This window comes from Sapajus apella, unplaced genomic scaffold (assembly GCF_009761245.1).
Source record: "Sapajus apella isolate SASKATOON/1434 unplaced genomic scaffold, GSC_monkey_1.0 scaffold5, whole genome shotgun sequence".
NCBI lineage: Eukaryota > Metazoa > Chordata > Mammalia > Primates > Cebidae > Sapajus > Sapajus apella.
Genome location: NW_022436945.1, coordinates 29,347,858 through 29,355,360, shown reverse-complemented (window position 1 = coordinate 29,355,360; position 7,503 = coordinate 29,347,858). Strand labels below are relative to the sequence as shown.

The following is a 7,503-nucleotide window of genomic DNA, read 5'->3' as shown; positions in this document are numbered from 1 at the left end:
ACAACCTGCATTTTTTAAAGCATTTTCTCTAAAAAGAACCTTATTAGCTATACAAATATCTGTACAGTTTTTATGCTGAAGCTAAAAATATGGAACACTTCACGAATTTGCGTGTCATCCTTGCACAGGGGCCATGTTCATCTTCTCTGTATCATTCCAATTTTAGGAAATGTGCTATACTCCATATCATTTTATAAATAAATCTGCTATATGTAATACATGACAAGTAAGTTTGAGTAACTTACCTCGGTGGAACAATATGCAGAAAATAACAGATCTCTGTAACAATCAAAAAAGGTATTCTGGCCAAACATGGTGGCTCACACCTGTAATCCTGGCACTTTGGGAGGCTGAGGTGGAAGGATCACTTCAGGTCAGAAGTTCAAGACCAGCCTGGTCAACATAGTGAAACCCCATCTTTACTAAAAATACAAAACTTAGCCAGGCATGGTGGCCAGTGCCTGTACTTCCAGCTACTCAAATGGCTGAGGCAGGAGAGTCGCTTGAACCTGGGAGATGGAGGTTGCAGCGAGCTGACATTGCGCTACTGCACTCCAGCCTGGCAAAAAGAGCAAGACACTGTCTCAAAAAAAAAAAAAAGATATTCTGGCCAGGCGCAGCGGCTCATGTCTGTAATCCCAGCACTTTGGGAGGCCAAGATCTCGCCACTGCACTCCAGCCTGGGTAACAGAGGGAGACTCCATGCAAAAAAAAAAAAAAAAAAAAAACCAAGATGTAAAAACTAGATAGACCTTTAAAACGTGTTGTTAAAGGTTAAAGCCCGTTGCTGAACACTATATAGCTTTAGTCCCAAGTGTATTTCTGTATATTCCATCAACACTTTCTATAATCCTTAACTATTTATTGCAGTGCTAGTCTTCCTTAATTTAGAGTCAGTTGGTGTTACTGACTTATTATATTTCCATCTGTATGTGTTTGTATCTACAGCCATGTTCCTTGAGAACATGGATCATGACATATACTCCAAAATGGTACTAAGCATTGTACCACACATAAAACAGGTGCACAAATATTTATGGATAGCTAACAAATATGTAAAATATGAAGAAGCAAGAGTGGTCTATTTTTTTTTAATTTACTTTTTTTTTTTTTTTTTTTGAGACAGAGTTTCGCTCTTGTTACCCAGGCTGGAGTGCAATGGCACGATCTCGGCTCACCGCAACCTCCGCCTCCTGGGTTCAGGCAATTCTCCTGCCTCAGCCTCCTGAGTAGCTGGGATTACAGGCACGCGCCACCATGCCCAGCTAATTTTTTGTATTTTTAGTAGAGATGGGTTTCACCATGTTGACCAGGATGGTTTCGATCTCTTGACCTCGTGATCCACCTGCCTCGGCCTCCCAAAGTGCTGGGATTACAGGCTTGAGCCACCGCGCCCGGCCTTTTTTTTTTTTTTTAGATGAAGTCTCACTCTGTCTCCTAGGCTGGAGTGCAGTGGCGTCATCTTGGCTTACTGCAACCTACACCTCCTGGGTTCAAGCAATTCTCCTGCCTCAGCCTCCCAAGTAGCTGGGATTACGGACGTACGCCACCATGCCCAGATAATTTTTTTATTTTTAGTAGAAATGGGTTTCACCATGTTGGTCAGGCTGGTCTCAAACTCCTGACTTAGTGATCCGCCGGCCTAAGCCTCCCAAAGTGCTGGGATTACACATGTGAGCCCCTGTGTCTGGCCTTATTTATTTATTTATTTTAATTTCTCACCCATGCTGGAGTGCAGTGATGAGATCTCAGCTCACTGCAGTCTCTGCCTCTCAGGCTCAAGCAATTCTCATGTCTCAGCCTCCTGAGTAGCTAGGATTATAGGTACACTCCACCAAGTCTGGCTAATTTTTGTATTTTTAGTAGAGATGGGTTTTTGCCATGTTAGCTAGGCTGGTCTTGAACTCCTGACCTCAAGTGATCTGCCCGCCTCAGCCTCCCAAAGTGCTGGGATTACAGGCGTGAGCCACTGCGCCCAGCCAAGATTGGCCCTTAGGAAGCAGAGGGCTTTGCACAGTGGCTCAAGCCTGTAATCCCAGCCCTCTCGGAGGCCGAGGCAGGCAGGTCATGAGGTCAAGAGTTCAAGACCAGCGTAGCCAACATGTTAAATAGGAAAACTGACACCACAATTCAGTTCTTTATGCTTTCTCAGTCAACATGTTTTATGCCACCATAATCTGTTTTGAAAATTCTAGTAACAAAATTTCTGATTATATTTTTCTTCTCATGAGATGTTTTTTTTTTAAGTCACTCAAATATATAAGTAAAAGCTTAGAAACCTACGTGTAGACCAGGTGTAGTAGTTCACACCTGGTGTCCCAGCACTTCGGGAGGCTGAGGCAGGTGAATCACTTGAGCCAAGGAGTTTGAGACCAGCTTGGGCAACATGACGAAACATCATCTCTGGGCCAGCTACAGTGGTTCATGCCTGTAATTCCAACCCTTTGGGAGGCCAAGGTGGGTAGATCACTTGAGATCAGGAGTTTGAAACCAGTCTGGCCAACACGGTGAGACCCCCATCTCTACTAAAAATACAAAAATTAGCTAGGCATGGTGGCACACGTTTGTAATTCCGGCTACTTGGGAGGCTGAAGCAGAAGAATTCTATGAACCCAAGAGACGGAGGTTGCAGTGAGCCAAGATCATGCCAAAGATCGTGCCACTGCACTCCAGCCTGGGCAACAGAGCAAAACTCTGTCACAAAAAAAAAAAAAACTAGGCCGGGCACGGTGGCTCAAGCCTGTAATCCCAGCACTTTGGGAGGCCGAGGCGGGTGGATCACGAAGTCAAGAGATCGAGACCATCCTGGTCAACATGGTGAAACCCCGTCTCTACTAAAACTACAAAAAATTAGCTGGGCATGGTGGCACGTGCCTGTAGTCCCAGCTGCTCAGGAGGCTGAGGCAGGAGAATTGCCTGAACCCAGGAGGCGGAGGTTGCGGTGAGCCGAGATCGCGCCATTGCACTCCAGCCTGGGTAACAAGAGCGAAACTCTGTCTCAAAAAAAAAAAAAAAAAAAAAAACTATCAAAAAATACAAAAATTAGTCAGATGTGGTGGCGTGCACCTTAGTCCCAGCTACTCTGGAAGCTGAGGTGAGAGAATCACTTGAGCCCAGGAGTTTGAGGCTAAAGTGAGCCAACATCGCACCAATGCACTCTAGCCTAGATGATAGAGCGAGACCCGATTTCAAAACAAACAAAAAACTACATGTAAAATATTCGTACTTTACAACTTTAGTAACACTTACTGTCTGTCTAGCATCGATGCTGGCAACATGCTCATTAAGGCCACGGTTGATATATGCAAACTCTATAGCTCTTCTTGATATCCAACATGTCTTCTTACTGTAAAAGAAAAGTTAGACATTAAAGTCAAATTCACATCAAACTATAATCACCCAAGAAATCAAAGTCAAAATGTATATAATATTTTTAATATATATGATATTCCAAATACAGAAGACAAGAAAGACTGTACTTAACTGCCATTGGAGGTGACTACAGCACTCTGAAAATGTCTATATTAAAGAAAATAATTAAGCATTTCTTCTGCCTTTAAGTAGAACACTAATTCTAGGTAACAAAATAGCCTCAGTTGATGAAAGAAATCTTATCTTTCTAGACAGTGGCTAGCTACTAAATGTAAAAGGAACAACAGAACCCAAAACAATGGTTTCACCTGTAATTAAATAGCTAATCAAGAATCATCAATTAATGCTAAAATCATTAGGTGAAAAGTTGATAAACAAATTGACCTGGCCAAGGGTGGTGGCTCACATCTGTAACCCCAGCGCTTTGGAGGCCGAGGTGAGTGGATCACTTAAAGTCAAGAGTTCGAGACCAGCCTGGCCAACATGGTAAGACTCCCATCTCTACTAAAAATAAAAATTAGCTGGGCATGGCAGTATGCACCTGTAATCCCAGCTACTTGGGAGGGAGCCTGAGGCAGGAGAATCACTTGAACTTGGGAGGTGGAGGTTGCAGTGAGCCAAGATGGCTTCACTGCACTCTAGCCTGGGTGACAGAGTGAGACTCCATTTCAAAAAAAGTCCCACAAAAAAAAAAAAAAAAAAAAAAGAAACATATTTGGGGCTGGGCGAGGTGCCTCACGAGTGTAGTCCTATTACTTTGAGAGGCCTGCAGGGGCGGGGAAGGATTGCCTAAGCTCAGGAGTTGAAGACCAGCTGGGGCAACATGGTGAAACTCCATCTCTACTAAAATTACAAAAAATAGCCAGGCGAGCCAGGTGCAGTGGCTGATGCCTGTAATCCTAGCACTTTGGGAGGCAAAGGCAGGAGGATCAGGAAGATCAAAACCATCCTGCCCAACATGGTAAAACCCCATCTCTACTAAAACTACAAAAATTACCTGGGTGTCGTGGGGTGTGCCTGTAGTCCCAGCTACTCAAAAAGCTGGGGCAGGAGAATTGTCTGAACCCAGGAGGCAAAGGCTGCAGTAGACCAAGATGGCACTATTGCACTCCAGCCTGGTGACAAGAGCGAAAGTCCATCTCAAAAAAAAAAATTTACCTGATGTCAAAGAACCACCCTACAGATTACCACTTGCTGGAAGCAAAATGAAAATCATAACTTTATAATGAAATGGTAAGGTTCTCACCACATTAACTTGGTGATCAAATACAGCAACAAAATAGTGGGACTAGACATTCTATGCCTCTTAACAAGAAACAGAAAGAAGTACACAGAATTACTAAATGAAGTACTCTTCCAAAACTGTTTAACCTAAGTCTACTCACCTTTAGATCTAACTCCCAATTTAAAGGAAATAAATACAGGAGATAGAGAAAGAAAGTCATACTATTCTATGAGGAAACAAGCAGCAATATAAAATGTAATCATCTCAACAGGCCTAATGGGTCAATACCACAGGGACAGAGAAGCAGAGTAGAGAAGGAGGTGTATGGGTAGAGGAGACAGTTCTACCTATATATTAAAAAACACTCAAGAGATTACAGTTCTACCTATATATTAAAAAAGACTCAAGAGATTACAACCAAATGCAATGGGTAGCTCTTGATTGAAATATGCCATTTTTTAAAAAAAACACCAGCCAGGTGCAGTGGCTCATGCCCAGCACTTTGGGAGGCCAAGGCAGACAGATCACCTGAGTTCAGGAATTCAAGACCAGCCTGACCAACATAAAGAAACCCCATCTCTACTAAAAATACAAAAAATTAGCCAGGTGTGGTGGCACATCCCTGTAATGACAGCTACTCAGGAGGCTGAGGCAGGGGAACTGCTGGAACCCAGGAGGCAGGGATTGCGGTGAGCCGAGATCGAGCCATTGCACTCCAGACTGGGCATCAAGAGCAAAACTCCACCTCAAAAAATAAATAAATAATTTAAAAATTTTTTTTAAAAAGTGTTAGCGAAGATGTAGAGAAACTGGAACTCTTGTGTACTACTGGTAGGAAGATAAAATGGCACAGCCACTATGCAAAGGGTATGGCACTCCACAAAAAATTAAAAATATAATTATCCTATGATCCGCAATTCCACTTCAGGGTACATAACCAAAATAATTAAAAACAGGATCTCAAATAGATATTTGCACATGCATGTTCATTACAGCATTATTCACAATAGTTCAAGAGATGGAAGCAATTTAAATGCCCAAGAACAGGTGAATGGATTAAAAAAAAACGTGGTACATACATACAATGGAATATTATTCAACCTTTAAAAAGTGCACAGTGGCTCATGCCTGTAATCCCAGCATTTGGAAGGCCAAGGCTGGCTGATCACTTGAGCCTAGGAGTTCAAGACAAGCCTGGGCAACATGGCAAAACCTCATTTCTACAAAAAATACAAAAACTATCCAGGTGTGGTGGTGCATATCTGTGGTTCCAGCTACTCGGAAGGCTGAGGTGGGAGGATGGCTTGAGCCCAGGGAGGTCAAGGCTGCAGTGAGTCATGATTACATCACTGTACTCCAGCCTGGGTGACAGAGCAAGACCCTGTCTAAAAAAATAAAAAATAAAAATAAAAAAAATAAAGGAAATCAAGTCATATGCTGCAACATGGATGAACCTTAAGGACATTATGCTAAGTGTCATAAGCCAGTCACCCCAAAAACAGCAATAACAATGACAAAAAACTGCATGTTTCTACTTAAATCTGTTATCTACAGTAGTCAAACTCTAGACACAGAAAGTAGAATCATGGTTGTCAAGGGCTAGGAAGAGGAACAAAAGGGGTTTGCTGAGTACAGTTTCAGTTTGGCAAGATGAAAAGAACTGCACAACAATGAGTGTAGTTAACACTACTGTTCTGTACTCTTAAAAGTGGTTAAGATAGCCGGGCCCGATGGCTCACGCCTACAATCCTAGCACTTTGGAAGGCCGGGGTGGGTGGATCACCTGAGGTCAGGAGTTCAAGACCAGCCTGGCCATTATGGTGAAACCCTCATCTTTAAAAAAAAAAAAAAGTGGTTAAGATAGTAAATACGTTGTGCTTTTTTCCACAATTAAAAAAACTATGATGAGCTTAACTACAAAGAAAAAAATTGAGAGAAGGTAATTTAGCAGAGAAAGAGAATGTTCACTCAAGAGACAGAGAATCAATAAGAGAACAGAGCCAGGCGCAGTGGCTCACACCTATAATCCCAACACTTCGGGAGGCCAAGGCAGGTGGGTCACTTGAGGTCAAAAGTTCAAGACCAGCCTTGGCCAACATGGTGAAACCTCATCTCTACTAAAAAACATAAAAATTAGCTGGATGTGGTGGCATATGCCTGTAGTCCCAGGTCTTGGGTATCTGAGGCAAGAGAATCGCTTGAACCAGGAAACCGGGAAGGTAGAGGCTACAGTGAACCAAGATCGTGCCACTGCACTCTAGCCTGGGCAACAGAGTGAGACTCCATCTCAAGAAAAAAAAGAAAATTAAAAATAGAAATCCTGAGAAATGAACTAAATTTAATTACAAGTACATAATCAATTATGAACTCTGGGTCCCCCGAAAAAAACGCTTTACTGGATCTTTATTGGTCCAGAAACTACGTGCAAAATAAATACTCTACTAGGTACTTGTACTCCCCAGGGACTGCATGTATGATATCCATTCCCCCTAGTCAATCACTTCTTTCTTCCCAACCACTGCCAAAAAACCCTCCATCCTCTCCTACTGTACTTAAAAATGCTACAAAATTGAAATTCCTGCATTGGAAAAACTGTCTAGAAATTTTATGTTCTCTGTGCACCCAGAACTGATAATGATCAGACTAACCAAACTCCTATTATTTCCTATACAGTTTCAGTTTCTTTTTTTTTTTTTTTTTTAGACGGGGTTTCGCTCTTTTTCCGCAGGCTGGGGTGCAATGGCGCGATCTCCGCTCACCGCAACCTCCGCCACCTGGGTCCAGGCAATTCTCCTGCCTCAGCCTCCTGAGTAGCTGGGATTACAGGCATGCGCCACCATGCCCAGCTAATTTTTGTATTTTTAGTAGAGACGGGGTTTCACCATGTTGACCAGGATGGTCTCGAT

At 42.8% G+C, this 7,503-nt stretch overlaps 1 protein-coding gene and 1 pseudogene across 3 annotated transcripts in view; both read right to left on the bottom strand.

Annotated features, from left to right (window-relative positions):
* N4BP2 (NEDD4 binding protein 2) overlaps window positions 1-7,503 on the bottom strand; it is an 87,682-nt gene that overhangs the window by 70,054 nt on the left and 10,125 nt on the right. For all 3 annotated transcript variants that reach the window (XM_032273994.1, XM_032273993.1, XM_032273995.1), the window contains exon 2: window positions 3,250-3,346. The gene's annotated coding sequence lies outside the window, so the exon portion shown is untranslated. The remainder of the gene's footprint in view (window positions 1-3,249; window positions 3,347-7,503) is intronic.
* Window positions 84-180, bottom strand: LOC116548885 (annotated as a pseudogene).